Source organism: Seriola aureovittata, chromosome 1 (genome assembly GCF_021018895.1).
Source record: "Seriola aureovittata isolate HTS-2021-v1 ecotype China chromosome 1, ASM2101889v1, whole genome shotgun sequence".
Taxonomy (NCBI): Eukaryota; Metazoa; Chordata; class Actinopteri; order Carangiformes; family Carangidae; genus Seriola; species Seriola aureovittata.
In genome coordinates, this window is record NC_079364.1 from 31,767,983 (window position 1) to 31,793,250 (window position 25,268).

Below are 25,268 nucleotides of genomic sequence, written 5' to 3' on the forward strand. Positions count from 1 at the left end.
TGGTTTAGATAAACTCCACTTGCATTTGCTACAACATTAAAATGCTGGTTACAAATTAATGCATCAGTGATCATTCATGTATTAATGTAATATATAATAATGTATCACTGACAGGAGCCATGAATAATGAATACATTACATTACATTAAGTACATTTTGTGATTATACTGTACACTTTTCTGTATGTGGAACTGGATGGAGTAATCTTAATGAATACTTCTGCAGCACAAGAACAAATAAGAACAATCTATATGTATTATATCTTATAACAGGATATTAGCACAACAGTATATCCAAATAGCAGTGCTATAGATATAGCAATCATGCACCCTCTTAGTGAGGGGGCCCAGGCAGTTGCAGCCTGACACTATCTCATCCAACTCTGGATAAGACGCTGACATTTCTGGTTTCGAGTTATTCTCGAAACAAATGCATCAGATTCCACCTCATTAAGTTTAGTACCTCATGCTGAACTGCTTCATTAGAATCTTCTTTTGCTTCTTATTGTGTGATATTTGTGTGCTGTTTGAATGCAAATTATACTTCACTAACTTTGAAGCAGATGCGGTTGAGAGCACCAATTGCTTCCAGGCCTGATTTGATTTTTGAAGTTATAGTCGCCCCAGTTTTGAGGCTACAACACGAGCAAAATGTAATTCAGTGTGAGCAATAGATTGACAGCCTTGTAAATTTGCTGATGCATGAATCCAGACTGAGGTGAAGTGGAAAGTCAATTTGTTGGTAAAAGCTGGAGAAGAATGAGAGAGAGAATTGGTGAAGTTGTGTGTATTATCACTTAAGCTGCTATATATGGTGACACCCAACCAACAGCCCTGTGATTCGATTCAACAACAGCTTGTGATTAACAAGCTGCAATCATGGTGAGAGACCTGACATACACACACACACACACACACACACACGTTCAGTGATAAAGTCCCCTCCAAGTGGAGGATTGAAAGTGTGTCAGTTAGACAGAGGGACGTAGCTTGAAATAAAGTGTGACTTTGGGAATACAGCTGGGGAACTGTTCTGTCAGACCAGATTCAGTCAAGCCTATAGAGGCTGAGAATTCACTTCAGTAAATGTAATAATAGCACAATGTAGCAATACATGAAAATAAGTAAGTGTTCCTTAGTAATCAAAGTAACTAAAAGCATTTGTAATCCTGTTATAATATTATTGTCTTATTTTTGTTAATGCATGGAGTTAGACTTTAACAGGACTTGCTTTATATTATGTTTCATAGTTTAATCTATAACAACATATTGTATCGTAGTTCATAAAGTAATAACATGTTTTGAAGGATGAACCAGACCAACCATCACTAAACTAACAACAGCCAACAACTTAAACGACCATCTAAGTTGCCTGTCCTTAACTTCGATGATGGTGATGATGATGATGATGGTGATGATGTATAAAATGCTGTTATTGGTAGTTTGTGCACTTCTTCATTGACAAAGTAAGCTCTCGCATCAGTTGACAACTCGCAACTGCCAAAGTCTGAGAGAACGTACGAGTCGCTGACTCACTTGTTAGCTGACGGTGCACTTATCGCAATGGCTTATGGGATTGGTATATTTTACAGTCTATTGCAGCATTACAATCGGTAAGAGAGCACTGAGTAACTGTGACAGACTACTGAGTCATTTATTCGGTCTCCTTATTCCATGTATTTATTGTGTGCATTGCATTCTTTAATAACAGTTTAATTAATCAAAAAACTAGGAAAGAGGCGACTTGTACATCAGATATCATAAGTCCATCTGTAGGTCACAGCCTTCGATTAACAGAATCTTCTTGATGCACTAAAACATTGCAGCGGCTTATGGAATCAGTTCAAAACCTCCCAATATCAGCATTTCAGTGAATGAGTCAGAGTGTCACTGTTGGTCTCGACTCTGGTGGACAACTGTTGCAGTCTCATGGTTCACAGTTTGGTGTGTTGAGTGTTTTGAGAGTTTTACTAACAGTATGTTATATTGCTGCCATAAACAGAAGGCGCTAGAGGACAAGGAGACTATGTAAAAACCATAAGACAAATGGTCTTCCTGCCAGGACTTAACTAGGCTTAGTATTATGTATTTGCACATGCGGCATGGACAATGAAAGAACACTTGTAAATTTTACAATGACTGATTCATTTGCTGCTGCCCCACAATTCCGCCTGCTCAGGGAAATTACCCGATCCACTGAACCGGATCTTGGGTCAGTCCGCCAACACCAGCATAGATTGTGATAAGCTGCTTGTACAGACAAACAATGGACTCATTTTTACAGGAGGACAACTTCATGGCAACAGAGACCTTCAGTCCCCCTCTCTCCTTTCTGAACCCAACTTCTACTCACCCCTCTTCAAGCTGCGGTTGCTTCGGCAATCAACCAAAGCCACGTTTCCACCGCAGGAACTTTCCCCAGGAACCAGGAACCTTTTGAGGAACTATGCGCATTTCCACCACAGGAACCAGGGTCTAAATTTAATTCCGGGGTAATTGATAGACCCCCAAAAAAGTACCTGGTTGGGGGGGTAGTACTTTGCAAAGGTTCAGGAACTTTGGGGGATGTGGTCTGCTGTGCTGAACATTTCTGACTGGTCAAGTACTTGCTGCATTTTATTTCACCCACCATGTTTAAAAGTCCATAGGGACCGAGCACCAAGCGAGCGAACACATTTTCCTCACCGCAAAACAAGTCCGGGAGAAGGTAAAAAAAATTCAAACAGAACTTCAAAAGAAATAAAGGCCCACAACAACCGGCGTGGCTAGGGTTGCCACCTGTTACGCATAATCCAGGATCGTCCCGTATTTGACGCAATTTGTCCCGTATTTTTGTTCATGTTATGGCCTCAAAGTGCTGTGAATAATGTAATGTCAGGCAATAATTTTGCATAATCTTCCCCAGACCACAATGGGCCACAGGAACCTTTTAGACCGGCTCGAGGTCTTTTAGTTTAGACTTGGAACTAAAAATTCCAGGTACTTTTTGGTCGAAACGTGGCACAAAACATCACTCTCTGAAATGTGTGTTACCTCAACAACCTGTTGACCAAACCCTCACGTTGAAAAAGTTTTCCACCGGCTACATCTGGCTGAAGAATTCATCTGCCTGAACGCTGAACATTCAACTGGCAGCAGCCGACTACAGCTCTGATGGACCACTAAGCTTCACGCCGCCAGCTGGCCTGTTTGATGGAACTTTAACTGAGCGGCGGGAGGCAACTGCACAGTCATCCTGCCCTCATCCTTCAACACACTCTGCCCTCAGGACTGTCTGCTCCTCACATATTCAGGTAGTAGCATCTTTAGATATACTTAAGCTTTATTGTGTATTCTCATTATTTGTATCTGTTCATTTATGTGAACATAAACTCTCATACTCTAAGGTGGCTCAATCACTGATCACTACCTTGCTAACCAATATAAATATGATCATTTCTTTCATCCTTTGTTATTAGATATGGTTTGCATTGTCAATATTCATCACATTCATCTTCTCTCTCTTCATTATGTGTAAATATTGTAAATAAATCATACTGTATATCTGAGAGAAGCTGTCCTGACTCCTTTGTGTTTGTAAATCTGATGTCAGCATTAGCTAGAAGCATACGTATGTTTCCACCCCTGGTATGCTACTAGTGTGTCCACTACACGTGCTACATCTGCAGGGTTGTGACACAAACTCTCCTCTGTAAAAACACGTCGGCTTGTTTAGATTGTAAAGAGTCTACAGCCATACACAGCTCTGTGATGGAGAGGTGGAAATTACAAATCAAGCGAAATCAAAGTTGGAGGAGGAGTGGGTGTACCACTAATAAGGTTGCTCGATCCCCAGCTCCTCCAGTCCATATGTCGAGGTGTCCATCGGCAAGATAGGACATGGTACAGAAAGGGCTGTATATATATGTGTGAATGGGTAAATGTGACTAGTAGTGTAAAGTGCTTTGAGTGGTCGTTAAGACTAGAAAAGTTTCATACAGAACTAGTTATATACAGTCACAGTGTGAGAGCAGAGCAGCCAGCTCTCAGAAACACAATGATTCTATCATGAATGATTCTATATCATTCTATCTATCAGGCATCAACAAACTGTATTTACTTGTCTGTACAGTATTTCTTGCCAGTCTAACCAACAGACATCACTGGTGGTAAAGTCAGGGGATCAACAAAGCGCTTTTTTTGAAATTCATGACGATCTGCAATATTTATCTGCAAAAGTGGGGAGCCACTCCAGTCCTCTACCTCTAGCATGGCAGTGATTTTCTTTATTATTGTTATCTGCTGTGACTAACACTGATCCAGACATCTTTAAAGGATCAAACCAATCATTTTATTACTTACTGCCTCACATTTTCAAAAGCAAACACCGGCTTGAAACCTGCTTGGAGAAAGGTAAGTGAGAAAACATGTATATTTCAGTTGAATTAAAAGTATTTACGCTAACTGAAATATACCAAATAAATGAAATATCATTTAAATAATATAAAATAATAAAATGAAGTCTTAAAAATGAGAATATGATTTTAAAAAATTGAGAATAACTTAGAGTAGATATTTCTATTTAACTCCTCAGTTGTCCATTCACACCAACAGGAAAGGTAATTCCAGTTCACTTAAACTATTTGTTTGGACTTTGAGGAGGAAACAACACAGGCAGAAAAACACACACACAGAAAGACCTTTGTTCTATGAAGTGACAGTGTCAGCTCATTGTACAATCCCTAAATCAGTCTGATTCTGATTTCATTCCTATGATTTTTTTAAATTCATATTATCTTATTTAAATATAATCTGGATCACTTTGGAGCGCTATACTGCACCTCCCTGAGGCTACTCAGGCTATGAGTTTGTTTTCAAACTGTCGAGATACTGTTTGACTGCTTTGTGTAGAAGTTTGACAGATGTTTCTGTTTCTGTGAACAAAGTTTGGAAAAAAGAAAATGCAAAACTCTTGAGGAAGATGGGATCTTATATAATGAGAACTTTAGTTTGGAGAAATAGATACGAAGTGGGATTGAGGTCCACCACAGTCAGACTCCTGTGGGTGCTGCAGTAATCTGCCTCCTCCCACTTTCTGGTTCTCTTGCGATCCACAGGGGTGAAAATTTGTGGTGAGCGCTCCCATTCATCACAGCCCATCTGCCAGCCCAGGGAGCGGGGAGGAAATAAAGGGGAGGAAGACATCAGGGAGGAAAGGGAGAGGCACAGGGCAGAAAGGCTTAGAGAGGAAAGATTGAAAAATAACAGAAAAGCAGTGAAAAGGGAAATGTGGAAATATGCCCCTGTCTGCCTTAGACTACTGAAGAGAACAAAGACTGACGAGAGCTGCCCTCTGACGCTGCTCCGCTTTTACTGCTGCAAAGTCTTAATGAAGCCGAATAAAAACACAAAACATAAATCTAACAAAAACTATACATAAACAGAACATCAATGTTTTAATACAGAAAGTTGCATTTCTGTGTTTTCTCTATTTGTAGCGTGTTTCTGTATTTGCAGCAGGTTTAGGAAGCTAAGTGTAAGTTCAATTAGGAAGACTGTCTTTATGCCTCATTCATTGACAATTCTCTCTCACTAACTCCCCCCCTCCCTCTCTCACCCCACTTATTGTAATGACTTCAGGTGTTCTCAGTAACCAATCACATTTCAGGAGTCTCTCCAGATTGACCTGTATTTGGTTGTTTTCTCACATCTTCTAAATGCTGTAAACCTGCTGTCAAACTGGGGAAGATGTTTTCTTAATTGACGTGTGTTTAGTGGATCTGCATGTGTTGTCTTCTGCATGAATGTGCTACAACCATCCACCACCTCAATTAGAAAAATGTTGAATATGTTACATCACACAACATTAATCTGGCAAACAATTTCTGAAAGTGTCAAGAAGTAAGATGTGAGATGGGACTGCTGCCGTGGTGTTGAGGTGCAGTTGGATTTGGGCAATGACTCTGCGAATGATGTCTCATCCTCTATATTGTATTTCTGTAAAACATACACTCATTGAATTTATTTTGTTAAAAGCCTGTGTCATTTAATCCACTCAAATCCCCATCCAAAAGTCTGAAACCACTTCTCCATGAGTTGCATCAGTTAATTACTGTGTTTTTTTTATTGTGTATTAAAAAACCGGCAGTAGTCTCTATTCTCAAATGAGTGTGTGTAAATTCTAAGTATGGTGGGACACGTGTGAATGTGAATAATAAAGTAGAGGGCGTATGGGGAGATCCCACATCTGCTGTATTTGCCACATTCATCGACTCTTCATTGTGTTTAGTGGAGGCAGATGGGAGGAGGGGAGGAGAGAGCTGGTGTCCCTGTGCCCCCCCCCCCCCCCCCCCCCCCCCCCCCTCTCCTGCCCACACTGTGTTTGCTCTGCACTCCAAGGATCGTCAGAGCCGGCCTTTAGCTCTCTCACTATTTTCCTCCTCAGGCTGAGCTCAGCTGAAGTGGGAGCTGGGGAAGAAAATGACAAAGCCGGCCCTGTAATTCCCACAAATGTGTCTTCAGTGGAAAGGCTATAGTACTTCAATCCAGCAGGAGTACAGAGTAGATAATAGACCTAGAGGGAGGTCTGAAGCTCTACAGCCTCCCAGTGATTCAGCCTCTGATAACTATCACTACAGTCACAGGCACCAGCCCCCACTGGGATGAATGCCCACCTTTGATGCCCCTCTTTAACACATTATGACCACTGATAGGCTCATCCTTTAAATAAAAATACAGCTTATTAAAACTTGGGACTTTTTCTTGTAGTTCTGGCCGTCAATGAAAAACCATACACATTATACACAGAGTCAAACTCATTTGAAAAAGACAAAAAAGATGAACAGTAAAATCATTGCCTAAAATGTCCAAAATTGTGTGTATAATATTTTATTTTAACTGGCTGCTGTGGTTGTATGCAATGTTCAATTGTGTTCCATTCACTCATAGCAACTAAAGCCTGGTTGATTTTTAGTTTTTATAAACACTGAACATTTTGACTGGCCTATTTTCTTCAATACACCTTGTCCAAAAAAATGAGAAATGTATTGTTGTCTCTCACTGTGCAGCTGCTGCTGCAGGTCAGTTCACCTGCAAAGCAGCCATGCCACCCTGAAGTCTCCTGCTGGGCAGCCGACTGCGATATCAGCTGAGCGCTCAGTCACAGTGGACGGCAGTAGAGGAGGACGTCCCTAACGTTTGGTTGAACAGTAATTTAGCCAGCGTCTGAGTGGAGCGTGTCAGAGCAGCCGACAGACATGAGTTTCCATTACTGTTCTCTACTTCCATCACAGTTAGTGGTGAGGTCATTCTGACACAAAGGTTTGGCATTGCTCTGTGTGCAATGACACAGCTGAAAAAAAGTGTGATGATTCACTTGCCAAAATGTGACTTCTCAACTGCTGACATATTTATTTACTGCTGTTGACTTAAAGTCGTCAATCAGCTGCTGACTGACTGAAATTAAACTTTAGCGAGCAGCAGCCTGTAGAGCTGAAAACTGAAGCCAACAGTGAAGTGCCAAAACCTGCAGTTCCTCTAATGACCACTAGAGTCTGGCTCCAGCAGTAAGTCACTCCCCATAGACTCCCAACTTTACAGCAGAAATAAACATGTTTACAGCCTGGTACAAAAACAGTTTTGGTCTCAAAGTCTCAGTTCCACACACACCCCACCTCTTTGCTCATTTTTGGATTAGCCGAGAGTCAGGGGCGGAGTCAGACACTGCCAATATGGTGACAGGGAAGCAGCTCACTCTGAGCTTCAAAACCGCTCCACAGAAACCTGTGACTACTTCCATCTTTATATACTTGACAAATATATTTTATTAATGTGGTAGGTCAGGGCTGTACATGTGTCATGTCAAGACTTAAAGCTAAAGCACTGGACAAGATATTCAGGCCAAATGAGTCTGAATCCTGGTCTTGTCCCGCTTGGTGACACTGATCAAAACAGAATATCTTTTATTATGAACAAGTTACAGCTAAAATGTTCGTCTCCAAAACTAATTTCACACCTGTTTGGTTTTTGCAAGAATCTGGGTCAAACATCACTGAGAGGGAGTGGTGTGTGTGTGTGTGTGTGTGTGTGTGTGTGTGTGTGTGTGTGTGTGTGTGTGTGTGTGTGTGTGTGTGTGTGTGAGAGAGAGAGCTGCATAGTTCCTGATAATCCTGATGCTGTGGTCTGTCGAGTTTGATCTGAGAGTTGTTCATCTGTAAAAGTCGTCTATATGTGTGTGTGTGTGTGTGTGTGTGTAATGCAGCCGACTTTCCTGTTTTAAATCATTGTAAAACATTATATAGACATTGACATTAAATTAGACTTCATAAAAAAACATGAGTAAGAGGAAATCAGATCATGTAAAAGAAAATTTAATCAGTGTAAAAAGATGTTTATGGAACTCAATATGGATCATGAATAGTATTAATATTAATAATAGCCATTATAACTCATTGTAGAATAGAAAGAACTCAGAAAAGAGAGACAGCAGATGCGTGAATAAGAATGAAAAGGTTCATCAGGCAGCCTGACTGGGTTGTAAACCAGCTGCTGGTTCAGTAATACACATTTTCAGACGGTCTCTCCTGGTAAACATTCTCTGTCTTGGCTCTCAGTTGTTTACATGAAAAGAGCCACAAATAGTTAATGTTAGTTTCAGGAAGCTAAAGAGAGGGTTGGACACAAAGGTGTGGAGGGAAGAGCTTCCAGATGCTGATGTCCAGCAGCAGCTCCCTCTGGGCAGGTAAAAAATAAACTGCTGCCACTTTGTACTCCAGGAAATGGCCCAGTTTGAACAAAGATCTATGTGGTGCAACACCACTGCTGAGCTACTTAGACCGGACTACCTGACCCAGTCCAACAAACACACACAGTTTCAGAGGGACAGAAACACACCACACCCCAGACACTGAGACTGGTGGACAAACCTGGCAACCCAGAAACCTCAAACCAGCAGAACATTAAACTGCTGTAGATTTTTTTTTTTTAAATTTAATTAATGTAACCTTATTTCACTTTTCACCTGATGTTTTTATTTAATATCTTCTTTGCAACTGTTTTTGACTAATCATGAATGTTGCTGTCTGACTGACTGACTGACTGACTGACTGACTGAATGACTGACCGATGATGTTTCCACCACTGCTCAGTGGAGTGCTCTGGTTTCCCAGCTGCTCAGGAACTGCAGGGAAGAGGAGGAGCACTTCCACTACACTGAGCCTCACCTCCATTACAGCAAATAAACTGCTTTCATTCCATGTATCATTTTTACTAAAGGAGGCAGAGGAAGAACTAAACATAAAACACACAGAGCAGAAAGAGCAGGAGAGAGGGAGAGAAGTCATCGGTAACGAGGCTTCGTACTAACGACTATGACCAACTCTTCATATCAAACAGAGGGAGTTAGACATAAAGACCTTCTTCGTTACGTTCTGGAGTTGAAATAAATAAAGACTATTATTGCAGATATTGTGGATCCAGATGGAGGCTGTGCTCTGTGTCAGAGACTAAATAAAAAAGACAGTCTATCTCGGGCCCCGGTGGTTCACCTGGTGGAGTGCATGTCATTTGAACTTGGTCTTTACCATGGTGGCTCTCTGTTTCTCTCTCTCTCTCTCTCTCTTTCTCTCTCTCGCTCTCACTCTAACTGTAATAAAGGCAAAAAATAACTGAAAAAAATAACTTAAAAAAAGAAAGATAGTCTGTCTCTTCTAACTTTCTCTCTGATCATGTAACAGTAAATCCAGCTGAAATCACAGCTCAGTCTTTGTCTTTCATTCATGTGTTTGGTGATTTTGTCAGACGACGTCACAGTTATAAAATCAGGATTTGACCATAGGCAGCCCAGACAGATACTAGGCTTAGACCTAGTCTTGGTTTATTTAATGACTTGTTTGCAATATACATAGTGATGCACATTTGTAGCTCTACCATTGTGTGCAGTATTGTATCATGTACAGTATACAACTGTACTGTGGTGTAGGCTAATAAAGTGCAAGCCATCCGTTGGCTTTTCTTTCATTGAATGACTCTACTTCAGACGTAAACCTCAATGACTTATGGTCCTGTCAACAAAGAGAGAGGACTCAGTGAGCTGAGCTCAGGAGGAGACATCAGGATTTTTTGGGGAATAAAATGCTTTTCTTGGTCTGTTGTGCAAATGGCAGGCTGCTGACAGGGCATGTATGTGTGTGTGTGTATGCGTGTGTGTATGTGTGTGTCTACCAGATACCACATGCTGCAAAACACAAGGATGAAAGTAAACACAAACCTGATCTTAGAGGAGGGTACATTCAGGTCTGTATTTGCTAATAATTACTTAATTAATTTCACATTTAGTGTGCAACCCTGTCAACTGGAAATTATGTTTATATACAGCACTACCAAAAATGACTAAATTAATTTCCCAGTTACGCTGTGGTGGTTAACCTCATCACTCCCTGGGTTAAGTTCAGACAGTTTTTTCATATGAATGAATGGCCTGTGGTTCGAGTTTAAAAAACGAGACTTCTGTAGCTTAAACCTAAGATCATTGAGGGTGAAGCCCTCATTTACAATTATGTCGAGTATAAAAATACCAGTTAAAAAAAGAACAGTTCAGTATGAACTCTAGGGACATGGAGCGTTAGCCAGTCATTAGTCCTGGTGTGATGGGGTCCAGTGGACCAAACTAACATGGAATTTAGATATGACTGCAGTTTTTCAAGAAGGGCTTGGTAAATACATAAATACAAATCACGCCTCTCAGAGAGAGAGGACCATCCAAACTTTTGATACAAGATGCAATGATGAATATTATAGGCATCAGCAGTAATGAACAAGGGAGCAGAGTGGTAGACAGCATCAAGGGGTTTCAGAGTTGCAGCCGAAGCCAGTACAAGATGTCACCATGATCTAAAACTGATTTAAAAAAAAGTTGCCTCATCAAGAGTCTTTCTGCAATGCAATGGGAAGCAAAAAAAATCAAATTTTTTGCCTTAATTTTCTCACCAGATTTGAGACATGATTTGTGAAGGATAACTTCTCATCATTTCAGATGCCAAGGTATTTGTAGAGCATAACTCTTTCAATACTGGTGCTACTTTTAGTGGTGATGATGAGATTTCTGTCTCTTGGGAAAAGCATAAATTGAGATTTGTTATCGAGAGCAACTTCTAAATCAGTAAAACAGAGCTGGAGAGATTCCATAGCAGACTGTACAGTTTTGGCAATGCAATATAGAATAGTATCATCAGCATAAAGATAGATATTACAACCAGTTGCATAAGAAACAATATCATTTATGTAAAGAGTAAAAAGAACAGGTCCAAGGACTATGCCTTGAGGGACACCTTTTGCAATTTGAACAAAATCTGATTTAACAGCACCTTTTGCTACACATGGCTGTCTGTCCCTAAGATAACCCTGGAACCAATGGGTAACTTCATCAAAACCAAAGTTTTTTTTAAAAGCAACGAATGATCAACTGTATCTTGATTGAAGTTTGTGAACAATTGTGGTTTGTAAAGTAAATACTTCTCCCTGACATTACAATTAGGTTGTTGAAAATAGACAGTATATTATTACATTTACTTATTTGGCAGACGTTTTTATCATGGGCGACTTACAAGTGATAGACATCACTAAAGCTTAAGTGCAGTAGGAGACCAGAGAGGGATGTCCCTGCTCTGATAGCATCTGGCAGCTTGTTTCACCACAGACCGGATCAGTCTGGACTGTGATTACCTTGTGTGGATGACAATGCCAGATGACATACTATGGGGGAACACAATGGCCAAGAAGGAGCAGAAGGCTGAACGATTGAGTTCAAGTAGATGGGTGCAGACCCAGAATAATTAATTAATGGGAAGATTAGGCCATATCTTGGAAGAAAAGGCATGGTCAACACTGAAGGGTGGTGGTCCAGTTGTGATTCTAGAGATTGTTCATCACCATTATGTAATAAATAATCTGACACCAATGAAAAATTTACAAAATGTAAACCATAAAAGAATTTAATAAAAGAATTTAATGAAAAAAAAAAAATTCAAAATATAAAGAACAATAAACACTTAAATAAATAACCAAACCTCGACGTTGTCACAATCTAAATAGCCTCTTTAAGGAGGTTTCTGACCAAGCAGTGTTGCTAACATTCTTTTTCTCACTAGATTTGGCAACTTTTAAAATCCTTTAGCTAATTTTCTTCATAAAAACAGCTAGGGACATATCTAAAGACTTTTTGGAGCTTATCTCGTCTCCTCTCTGGACTGACAGTGTTAAGTGGGCGGGAAAAAGCAGCAGCATGTTCAGTCAGTTTACTTGAATTTATTATCTTTAGATTTTAAAAATCTTGTATGTTTGTGCAGCTTGACCTCTTCTGAGACGTACTTACAAATCAGCGAGGGAATGACACGGGGCCCCTTTAGGGAGGTTTCCTACTGAGGCGTCATTGCAAATCATCCATTGGTTAGTGACGTGCAATACCACTGATTTCTTTTCCAATCCAGTATCTAGTGATACCAATACGATACTGGTACTATGTACAAAAGCTTAATATGTTCAGAGAAGGGAAATAATAAGTAGGCTATAACTATTTTGAATAAGACATCAGACTACGCTTTGTTATTCTTAAATAAAAAAGAAAAATACATTCAGTGCACCATTTAGCTCTTTCAAAAAATCAAAAGAAGATGTCCTACAGACCAAGAAACTTAAAAGTTGGATGTTAATTGACACTTCAGCATCTGTATCAGGCTCCCCTTGAAAACACTTGCCTCAACCGTTTTTACAAACACACGACTTAGTTTGCGTTCGGCAAACATCAATGTCATCACTCTGTTCAGCGGCTCATGTATTTATAGAGCCGCAGTTCATATGACTATGACAGACGAAAAGAGGAGTAGTTCCTATCAACAAGGTATTATTTAGACTAGATCCCGGTGATAGCCTTGTTACTTTCTGCTGTGTCCCTGTCGATGATAAAAGACACATTTACCCCAAATTACTGAGTTAAGGTATCAATCTTTTAATGTGAGAATCGATCCTAGAAGAGAAATGTTTTAGAACTGGAAGTATTAATATTTCATTATCAACAGCCTGGAGCCCCGAGCATTTGCCCGCCTCACCTGTTCCCATGCTGTGCCTCTGGTCAGGTCTCTTTACTGCCCACTGATGCAAGGCCCCTAAAAAACACCAGGACTGTAGTGTTCAGATGCATCATGATGAGTGTGTTCGATTTGTTGTTTTGGAAGGTGTGGCAGTTTAATAACTTTGTCCTCTACCTTTTTACACATAAAATAAAATGTTGACAGTCGAGAGGGGCCACAGCCATAACAGGCCGACCGCCTCCATCAGCTGCTGTCACTGCCAGACTCAAGGAGGATGTTGCATTACACGGGTGATATGGAGTCAAGTCAAACCCTCCAGCCCAAACAGAACACAGTGATGAGGAACAATGATGAACATCCTCCATTTGCGCTTCAACACAGACTCTCAGGTTGTGGGTAATAAAATAAAAAAAATGTGTATTCCTACTGCAGCACTGCAAAATTATAAAGAGGCTGTCCTGAAATGAGTCCTGTAATGTTCCTGATAAAACAATATTATATATTATATTTATCAATCCATATGACTTTGTCTCAAACACAAAATGTGACATGCAGTGAGAACAGTGGGTAGTGTCACTAAACTTTGATCTTGATTTGGTCAGAATGACTCATCCAGTGACATGCACACACATGCACGCACACACACACACACACACACACACACTGAGCAAGTGAACAGCGAGGTGTGTGACATACATCCTTGATCAGGTCAACACTGCAAAAACTATTTAAGCATTTACAGTAAGAATTGATGAAATACTTCTTTGTATGGGTATCAGTTCATTTTAGTTTTCTTTCCATTGCTGGTCAAGACTGTCACATTATCAAAACTCTCTCACAGTCAGCAAGAAGAAGTCTATGAGAAACCAAACTGTGTCATTTTTCACTGTTCACACAAAATGCTATCAATGAACACATTTTCCAAAATCCATTAACTCTCTTCTCATTCATACTCCACCAGCAAAACGCTTTTAAAATGTTCACACAATGTTTTCAAAACTGTAAAAAACACATTCAAAACAGTATGATACATTTCTGCGGTAACCATTTTGAAGTATATAGGAAACTAGAACAGAATATTTACAATAAAATGAAATACTAATAATTCCAATCATAGCTGACTGCTATTTCAGCTGAAGACTGTTTTCAGTCACTGTACCAAAGAGAGATAGGGGAAAAGCTTCAGAAGGATTTTCTTTGGAGACGTGGATCAAGGAAGGAAGGCTGGTGGGGTAAGGAGAGGGAGAATGTGTGGAGGACGAAGGAGAGGAAGACCAAGAGCAGGTGTCCCTGATGAGGAAAGGCCACAATTATTGACCATGTTGAAAGTCATGGTCTCTCTCTCTCTCTCTCTCTCTCCCTCTGAGGGGAGGGTGCAGCCAAATCTGCAGCAAACAACAGCTGCATCAGTGGTACAAAACAACAAGTGAGAGGTGTATCATTCAATGACAACTGAACTACTTACTACAGTAAAAACAGTAAACAGTGTGTTTGCATTATTACACGCAGGGACATTCTGAAATATATTGATTGTTTTGTGTTTTACAGAGGGATCCAGAGTTCGCCTCCCACAGGGGGGAGAGGAGGAATGTTTTCAGACGCACAGGAAATTGCCATTGTTGACATGGTTATTGGCAACAATGCAATAAAACTGCAGGAAATTCGGGACAGAGCGCTGGCAGACAAGATCACTGTGGGGAATGCGAATACGGTCAGCACAATGACAACTGTCAGAGTCCTCGAGAAACATAAACTAAGGATGCAGCAGTTGTACACTTTGAAAGATTTCCAGGTAACCATATAACCTCACAATAACCAAACAGGGAACTTAGAGGAGCTAGCATTGACTCCTACAGTACAGAGAGGCTCTTTTTCTGGATGACCAGCAGAGGAGAGAAGTCAAGGGTGAAGAAACTCCTCTACCTTGGTTGTTGTTGTGCGATAACGTTCCACCGCTCTGCTGCAGTCACACACTGGTTTGCTGCACACCCTGGTACTTTTCCTGTCTGCATACTCTCCCTCTTCCTCAACCACACAGAGGAGTTTTTCTCTTGGGGGTGCTTCTATGACACATGGTGGTTTATGTCACTTTTTCACTGTGTATACTTTTGCATTGCTTTGATACAAAAGGTTTTCAATTAGGACTTCTTCCAAAACTCATGAACACCTCTCTTAGTTTCACCACCAGCAAAATGCTGTGCAACTACAGCAGCTTCTGCAGACATTTAGACAGAAATATGCTGCATCTTGACAGACAAATGAAACTATACACACAACACAGTATAAATGTGGGAGGCCATGGTTCAGGTGGTAGAGCAGGTTAGCAGGTCGTTCAGTCCCTGGCTCTCAAGAACCAAGGTTGTGCCTATGTAAGTCTGTCTATGCCAGATCCAACATTTGGATGGTGATCCTCTGTGGAAACTAACAGCATCAGCTGAAAGTTAACGACAATTTATTAATAATTGTCTGATACAGAAATATAAGTATAACTCGAGAGTGAACTGACCTGCATAAACTGTCAATGGCTCATAAATTCAGCAAAATGATAAAAAGTGTGATTTCATACTTCATTTGTTCTAAAGAGCACCTTCGACAGCCAAATCAATCAAAGTACATTTAATTTACTCTCTAAAACACATTGGAAATTTGTAATATTTAACATCTGCACATATCGGAATTTATAAGAATAATGCTGTGATCCGAGTCAGCTCCTTTGCCCTCCATGATAAAATATGTGTTTCCAGATGACTTTGCAGTTTGGAGTCAGTGTGCAGCCATTACTCCTATCATCAATGCTTTTTCCCAACAGAAAGTAGAAGGCACATCATCTCATTAGATTTGAGATGAAAATATAACAGTGAGGTTTTAGTACAGACCTTGGACTTTGGGGTACCCACATCAAGTGAATAGCGTAGTACTCCTGAGGGTGGGAGTGTGTTCAACAAGAACTAGTTCATACAACGTGTCATCCAGCCATGACTGCTCTAGACAGTCACGTTCCAACGTGGGCGAGAAGCCAGCCATCATAACAGGGGGGCTAGACATGATGATCACTGAAATACGATGGAATCAGAACACATTTTTACACATTTGCCACAATAGCAGGCGATGAGTGGCTGTGTTGAATGTTGCTAACATTTTAGCCTTCTGCTGACTGTAGCACAAGGCTCACAGCTGTGGCTGTGTTGCTTGTGTTACATGTGTGTATGAAGTGTCTGTGAGGGGGAGAGCTGCTGGAAGGCATATTTTTTTTCTACATTCCTTCCTACCCCATCTTTAAGTGTCATCTCAAACTCTAAAGCCAGCATTGATGGTAGTAATCATTTCCAAATAGGCCACTGATCCCGATGGAGTGACAGTGTGTGTCTGCCAGCAGTCTTCAACTATCAGTCTCATCACTGATGACCCTGGACATCCCTCCTCCCCACAGGCAAAGAAATCACCCTGACAAAGAGCAGGCAGCCACCCAGGGAGCTCTGAAAGTCACTCACATCTTACCTGCAAGTCCAGAGATCCACTAATATGGGCTCTGGTAAGATTCTATTCTATTGCATGTCTGTTTGTCCTGGAAGAGGAATCCCTCCTCTGTTCTCTTCCTGAGGTTTCATCCTTCCTCTCATTAATCCCGGTAAAGGAAAAGTTTTTTGGGGGGAGGTTTTCCATTTCCAATTAGAGAGTGTAAAGCGGCGTGTTAAGTGTGGTAATGCTGTACAGATTGTTAAGCCCCTTGAGGGAAATTTGTCATGTTGGGCTGTACATATAAAATTTGAAGTGATTTGACTTTTATTTTTCAACACTGTTCAACAGTGTTGAAAAATTGAGACATGTTGTCTTGTGGTGTCACATGAGAAAAACTCCTCCATGCATCTGTAGGACAGGTACAGTGTAGATTAGGAGGACTTGCTGCTACTGCTGCTGCCATTCTGTCTCATGTAACACCGCTTCTACTGCAACTTCCTCTGCAACACTGCTGCTGCTGCTCCTACAGTATTTCTGTTACTGCTACTTATATTCATACACACTTGAGTGGGATGTTGAAGAGACAGTATTCAATCATTACACTTCAAATTAATTCATTCAAATTCATTTCTATGCTAATGTACCCTAATCTTTTAGTCAGTGCACAGCAGGTCGGCTTCACTGGGGTTTACGCTAATGGAGTCCTTTTTACCAAATTACAAAAAACTGTCAAGGAATTATGAGCAAATAACAGACCCATAAAGCTAGAAGGGCACTCAGAGAGCGCAGACCTCCACCAAGGCCAATGTCAAACAACACACACCAGACTTCAGGGGAGAAAATTCAAACTGATATTTAATGATCCGGATCTGCCTCAAAATTGATTGGTTTCCTCCCTGGCCCACGCCCCATTCTTCCATCAAGTTTGGTTCAAATTTGCTCAATATGCTTTGCATATTCCTGCTGACGAATAAACAGATGAGTGAAAACTTCCTTGGCAGATATTCCTGAACCACCGACTGGCCTCTGTCTGACAGAGAACCTCAGCTTATAGTTTCTCATAGTTTCTATTTCAACCAAACAAAATTTTGCTGTATATTGAGCTATTTTATATTACTTTGTTATTAATTGTATAATTTTTTTTATTTTCTACCCAGTTACTGTGACAGATAGATAGATAGATTTCTTTTATTTTTCTTCTATCTATCTATCTATCTATCTATCTATCTAGTCAAACACTATTGATGGTGTCCAAGAAGAAAACCGTTGCCAAAGAACATGAAAAGAAGTCTGCTGAATATTGGCAGCACATTGTTTGGATCAGATGGGTCCAGCATGTTTGGTGTGGACCAGGCCAAGACTACCACAGTGAGCGCACAGTGAAAAGGTTGTAGGGGAGATGATGTTTAGATTCTATGAATGTAGGTTTGTACCCAAATACTCAATGAAAATGTGACTCCCAGTCTGAAGAAGCTTGAGAGGAATTTTACCACATGACAATCATCCCAAACATAAAAGAAAAAAATGAAAACTACAACCTTGCCAAGTATGTCTACAGCCTTCAATCCAAAATGACACATGGAACAAAACCCCTCCAGTAAAAAGCAGCCGAGAAGAATCAGCTGTGAAGACGCAGAACATCCCTCCACAAATTTGTGCAAGATGAATCTGTCATCAAAAATAATGGCAGACAAACTACATGTAAAAAAAAAAAAAAGAAAAGAATCTCACTAATGAAGGGTGTACTGACTTTTGTCCCATTCGGTTCTCTTATAATAAGAATATATATATCATATATTTTTAACATATTTAATAATAACACTCATGGTCGGATGTATCGAGCGTGAAATGAAGGTGAGAATTTACGTTCCCCCATTCCAGCGTCATGTCAGGCACTTAGCAGTGATGCAGTGAAACTACTAACACTAGGAAGTGGTTCATCGGGCCTGTCAGACCACGTGTGAAAACAATTACTCCGACTCCTCGTCCTTGAGCCGCACCATGTCAGCTGTATGGGAGGGGAGCATCTGTATGTCAGCCAGGTAAATAAAGTTCCCATACGATGTGGTTGACCAGGCTAACCGGAGCCGGGTTCCCCAATCGGAGCGATGGACTGCACACACACTCCTGTACAGGCGCCATCAGAGGACAAATTTGCTTATGTGAACAGAAAGCATTTTCATTCCATCAACGTGCAAATAATATGTGATGCATGTGGCTCGACCTAGCAACATGGCGCCGCGCACAGTCGCAGACAATCCAGACAAGAACTTTAAACAAACCTTACATTATGATTGCAGTACTTGCATTACCTTGCATACCAATATCTGCACTTTAAAACTTTGACTTTTCTATTTTATTATATGTATTTTTTATTCGCACTATTTTTGTTGTTTGTTCTGTTTTGTTTTGTTGTTCTGTCTTTTGCACTACGTGTTCAGGGAGATGCTTCGCAGTCATATTGTTTTTAACAAAAACAACAAAGATACTTGACTTGAAATGCGACTGACTGATATTGTGGCAAGGTGGCCATGATTCATTTACCTGAACAAACAGCACGGTTGGGAACAGGCTACGAGCTGGCAGGGTGCTGCTCATGCGTGCTGATTGGGCTGTACAGAGAAGATGTGCGTGGAAGCCTGCACACAGTTTTATACGTCTGAAGCTTTCCAGCTTTGAGTTCACGCCACATTTTAGTATGAACTCTACCCAAGGCTTTGTACATGCGACCCCAGGGGTGTAAAAAGGTTGCAAGGTGATTATAGGAATAAGGAAATATACTAGATTTAGGACTTTTTCTCATTTTAGATTTTTATCCATGCTCGCACCATGGTTCTGGGAATGGTAATGTTGGTCTGTCCATTAATGTGGCTCACACTGAAATATCTCAGCATCTCCAGCGGCTTCATAAAGTATTCAGATCCATCTTTTTGCACATTTTACTGTGTTTTAGATTAGGTTTTTAATTATTTAAATTAACAATTTTGCAAATTGAGTAAAAAAAAAAAAGACTTGGGTTCCCCCGAAGTCTTACCAAATTTCTCATATCATCTTGGAAAAAAAATCCATTAAATAATTTGTTGTGAGGCCTTGACTTTTTGAAAGACAAATCAGCGGGAACTTTCCACTCTGCAAAATGCTTCCGCACATTCTCGTCACTCCATCCTGCAACCGGGACCAAACCGATCGAGGTCATTGAGGATGTTACAGTCTTAAACGCATCACAGTGGAGACCAAGAGAGAGGAACCACAGGTGAAATGTGGAAGCAACAGAACAGCATACCCCTCGATCAGAACCCTGTTTATGACTGCTCAGCTAGTCTGATGGCTGTTTTACCAGAGCAGCCGAGCTGTTGTGGAAACAGGTCTCCAGTTATATGAATAATGCTGTGTGATTTGTGATACTGCAGATTATGCAAACTACCTGTGGAAACAGGATCAGCATCAACAACAGCTCTAAAATTGTTCATGTTTACTCATAAACTAAAAAAGTATTGTGTGTGTGTAGAATCCCATTCATAAATGAATCATGAAACACTCTTTGAAATGTTGTTTATTTTTTCTTCATAAACCAAAAGGTTTTTTATTCTTTACTCTTTACTCAGAGTAAGACTCAGACTTACTGTGACTGAGGCCTTTCACAGACTCATTAGCCCATAGATTTTATTCAGGCTAGAAGATAGCTGTTTTTATTTCTCCCTCATGTCTGTTGCGTTGTAGCGAAGTGGCGCAGATTTAAATTTACGGCAACATTTCACCACATTTACCTGCAAATACTGTTAAAAAAAAGAGGTGTGAATTTTTTAAAGCCAATTTTTTTTTTTTTACCTGATTTACAGCAGTATTTGTCATAATTACTTTTCTTTACAAAAATAAAAAATAAAATAACAATGTATTAACTCTAAATATTAAATCAAAATGTTACATCTAAAACTTAATGTTAAATCCAAATCTAAATGTTGTTAAAAGTAAATATTTAATAATATGCTATGATATATAATATGCTAATATGCAAATTTACACTGCCTGTCAGTGGAAGTACCAAAATAAAAGCTTGATCCTGCACTCTGCATCAATCCAGGCTCAAAGCTGCTACAATTTTGGTCCCAGGATTATCGCATCACTTTACTAAGTTCATATGATTTGATATTTAAGTAGCCTAATTGAAAATATAGTAAATCCACACTTGGATGAACAGTTTGGACATGTCAGTTTTAACATGGTTCTCTGATCACTTCATTATCTTCTCTCATTTGTCTCTTCATTCGGACCCCATCAAATAAATGACAGAAACTCTGCTACAGAGTGCGCAGTTAGTTAAAATTACTGACCATCCATCCACAGCCAGCCTGAGGTTTCAGATAAGTCACCACACCGTGTGAAAGTCAGCGGAGACAAAGTGCAGAGACTGAGAATCTTCAGGAAGTCAGACAGTGGATTTGTTGAGGTGGTTCTTGGACAGTAAAACAGTCGTCGATGTAGAGACTCTCAGCAACAACTTTAAAGGATAGTTCTGGATGAATACAACATGGGTCTGTTTCTTGTCATCGCCAGGTTAATTGCTGAGATCTAGTAAAAATGATGACATTGCTACAACAAAGTCTGACAGATAAAGAAACATTCAGACAAACAAACCTCCGGATCAGCCAGACTTAGATGGAATAAAAAACAGAGTGAACTTTAACATTATTATATAAACTGTCTGCTGTAAAACCACCTCCTGCTCCATCTTTGACCTACTGTACTTACTGTAATCACGTATGTACACAAAAAATTATCCAGCTAATTTTGTTTTCCAGTTCCACTAACACTCTGGTCCAGAGCAACCTCAGCAACTAACAGCTGAATTTTGAACAAAATTCATGCTCATCTCAAGATGAACCTTTTCCACTTCCAGATTTCGCAGCACACTCAAATCAAAATATCAACATGGTTCACAGGACTTTTAATTATTCAAGAGGAGGTCTGTGTTGAGTACTACATGACATTAAAGCTGGGGTAGGCAGAAATCTAGAAGAAAAACTATACCAGTATTCCAACATATAGCCGTCCTCCTGCAGCTCTCTCCTCATATGCACATGCTCCATACACACATGCACCACAAGCAACAAAGCTGCAGCTGTGAGCCCTTTACTACAGTTAGCAGGAGGCTAAACTGTTAGCAACATTCAACAACTCATCACCTGTTCTCATGGTAAATCTACCTACACAACCAACCACTACAACGCATTAGATATAACAGCAGCTTGTTACCTGTCCAGGTGAGGAACAGGTGAGTTCTGTCCATCTCATCACCGATATGAAACGATGTGATGATGGAATTTTCACAGAGTGACACCAAAACATAAAGATCTAAAGATGTTACGTTTTAGCTCCTGCTGGCTCTCATGCTGCATGCGTGTTGCTGGATATTCATTTACCGTATTTATTCAGTTAGCATGAATGAAAATTTTAAAACATAAGGAGAGGCTGTATAGGGGAAAATAGTTTTTGTATACTGATCTGAGAATGAGCTTCTCAGCAACTTGAAACTGGATCTTTCACTTTGTGTCTTAGTTTTTTTTAATTGATTTTATTTTTGTTTGTACAAGTAAAAGTGGAGGAAGATTGTGATAATACACATTTTTACAGTGATGTTAGGAGTCAGTACAAGATGCTCATTTGACCTCTCTCTGCATTGTTTTACCTGGTGCTGCTGCAGTCTTTACATTAGCCATATAGCACTGATTTGTGCCCTGTTGAAAGTGATACAGAAATGTTACCAGCAAGAATGTCATATGGCTTTTATGTAAAAGTGACCAGGGTGCTTCTTCAGACATGATGCCAACATGTTGACCTTGGTTTGAACTAGTCCAAAAACATGCAGGTTAACTGGCGTGTGAATTTGAGTGTGAATGGTTGCTTGTCTCTGTGTGTCAGCCCTGTGATAGACTGGTGACCTGTCCAGAGTGTCCCCCACCCTCACCCAGTGCCAGCTGGGATTGGCTAAGATAAGCAGTATGGATAATGAATGAATGAATGGCACTAAGCCTCTAGAAGAGCATGACATTAACAGAAACCTGTCAGTTCTGATTCCCAGTCTCTGTCCACCTTTTATCCCTCCTGCTAAAGCTCCTTTAAAAAACGGTTTGACTGAAGCAGATAACTTTGGAATTGTAAAAAGATATTTAATGCTGCTGCACAGAGAGGGAAATTAAAGTGCAGACACTGCACTGATAAAACTGCTGGATTCAAACTCTCTCATTCAGACTGTGTGGTGCCTGTTGTTACATTTGCTTCAGTCATCTTTTTCTCTAAGTTGTCCCATGGAAGGTAAGTCAAGCTCAGCTCTGCTCTGCATCGCATTGGAAATCTGCCCTTTGTCTGCTCCGTGTCTCAACTGTTTTCTAACATGTGCGCCATTACAACTTTATGAGGTGATGATATATAAATGCTGTGCAAATAAATGAATAAATAGAAATAATGAATATTTTTAAAATGAATGCAGTTTTAAGCAAAGGGTTCTCAGATTAGAAAACTATGGGTAAGAGACAAATGTCTTTTCATTTAGTTTGGAAAATTTGTTGATTTTCTGTCGGGGCTGAACACGGTGCTGCAACAATTACTTAACAACAATAAATTAATCAAGTTGTCAGTTACAGACAGAAAATTAAACGTCAGTCTTTTTGATTACAGGTGAACTGATCAAGTCATTTATCACAGGTAAACACCAAAGCTCTTTTTTTTTTAGCATATCCTCCGAGAGAATTGCAAGAAGTCTGCTTTTCTCTGATAGTGATTATTTTTAGACTGTTGGTCAGAAAGCAAGACAACTGAACTCATTACCATGGGCTCCGGGACATTGTAATGGGCATGTTTTATTATTTCCAAATGAATTGAATGAATGTATAACATCCTTTTCTATACTATGCAAACTACTCACTCTAATCAGAGAATATAATGTGTTTGCGATGTCCCAGTGGAGCTGCGCAATCAGCAGGAAGTTGCCTGAAGATACTACACTGAAACCACCTCCCTCCGCTCTCCTGTCTTGGAGCATTTGACAGATCCAATATGGGATGTAATGTTGTCTCTAACACAACTAAACTCAAGAAACAACAGCCCAGAAAAATTACAATTACAGTCAGTATCTGTTGCTACTGATTCCACACTCCACTGCACAAATTTAATTACCTCAAACATTATACACACTTTCAAACCTCTTGGATGCCTGCTGAAAATCCTCACACAGACACTTGAGATCATAACAGCCCGTTATCACGTCGTCCACTAACAAATGGAGAACTGTTGCCTGTGTAGTGCAGAGAAGGAAAGAGAGCCAGCCAGAGAGAGAGAGAGAGGAATCTGAGGGCTTCTTACCTGCTTCTCTTACATCCTGCACGGCTGCTGAAGGTAGGACAGCTCCCGGTCTGCGCTGAGGAACTGCTACAAAAGAGAGGGAGGAGAGGGAGGAGAGGGAGAGAGAGGGAGGTGAGGAGTCGTGGGAGCGTGGCAAGTTAATGGAAAGGCTGGGTAGAGGGGAGGCAGATGGGAGGAAGGGGGCAGATAGATGGAGAGCGGAGGGGTGAGAGTCACTGCTTGCTGCTGCATCCCCTCTCTGCATACAGAGCCCCACAAACTAAGCAGAGCAGAGTGCTGCACTCGTCCACGCTCACTCCGTATGTGTGCAGCTGCCTGTGTGTTTCACAAGCAAGATGCAGCAAGTGTGTACAGCATCAGATCTGCTGAACTGTCAACCGGCAAAGATGTGTGGGCTTGTATCTTTATAGCATAGAGAGATAACCACACCAAATGTTGTGCACCTTAAATAAAGGTTAGAATTAAGATTTGCTTTGGTCCAGATAAGAATTAAACCTGAATTACATGATAAGTCTGGTGATATTCTATATTTTACTTATTCTCAAAAAATTCCATGAGAAGACCAAAACCAACAATGAACTGATCCTACTAACAAGTTTTGTTTGTGTATCCAAAGCCTGATATCTCTCATTCCTCTGTGCCACAGAGCTCCATTGCTGCCAGAAAACTATTGACACACATCAGTGATCCACACTATTGCACTGGGTGACATATTCTTCATTATTGTGGACTCACACTGCAGTTGATTTTGACTAAAGATACTCTAACAGAACATGACGCATTACAACCAGCACCATTGGTAAGAAATGGTAAACACTTCCCTCCAAAACCAGTTAAATTTTAATAACAATAATAGTGTTATTAAGCAAAGAAATACAAGTTTTTTGTTAGTTTCAACTTTTAATTCATGGTTTCACATATCCTTCTAAACGCCTGTGGTTGGAAAGCTACAGCAGCTCTACTGCAGCAGTGAAAACAGAACCAACAGAGAGAAGAGAGATCTGTTGCTAGATCTCGTGAGAGTTTGTTACTGAGACAGAGACAGGTCTCGAATGAAGTTAAATTTCTCCTGATCTGTCTGAAAATGACATTTTAATGTCAGAATATTCTGAAGCTCTGTAGCTTGTGAACAATGGATCCAATATTTATTTCAGTGACTATAAAGTGAAAGAATCATAATGTGTGATCACGTTCACTTCTCCCGTTGGAGTGGAGAGACTCAGACCTGCTGGTCTCCTAAAGGGGCGGGGAGGTGGAGAAACCATGTGACACAGATACAGGAAATTATTGTAAATTCCTTGTCTCCTTTCTCAACTGTCCTCTGTTTTGGTTCAAACCTCAAACAGAACCTTACAGAACTGCTTCAGCTCAGACATGTCTGATGTGA

The 25,268-nt window shown here is 40.3% G+C and overlaps 1 protein-coding gene across 2 annotated transcripts in view; it reads right to left on the reverse strand.

The window, feature by feature from the left end:
- LOC130171076 (cortexin domain-containing 1 protein-like) overlaps positions 1 to 24,151 on the reverse strand; it is a 34,364-nt gene extending 10,213 nt beyond the window's left edge. Inside the window, exon 1 of one of the 2 annotated variants that reach the window (XM_056378994.1) lies at positions 23,882 to 24,151. The gene's annotated coding sequence lies outside the window, so the exon portion shown is untranslated. The remainder of the gene's footprint in view (positions 1 to 23,881) is intronic. The other variant, XM_056378909.1, reaches the window with a different exon arrangement.
- Positions 24,152 to 25,268: the final 1,117 nt, after the last annotated feature.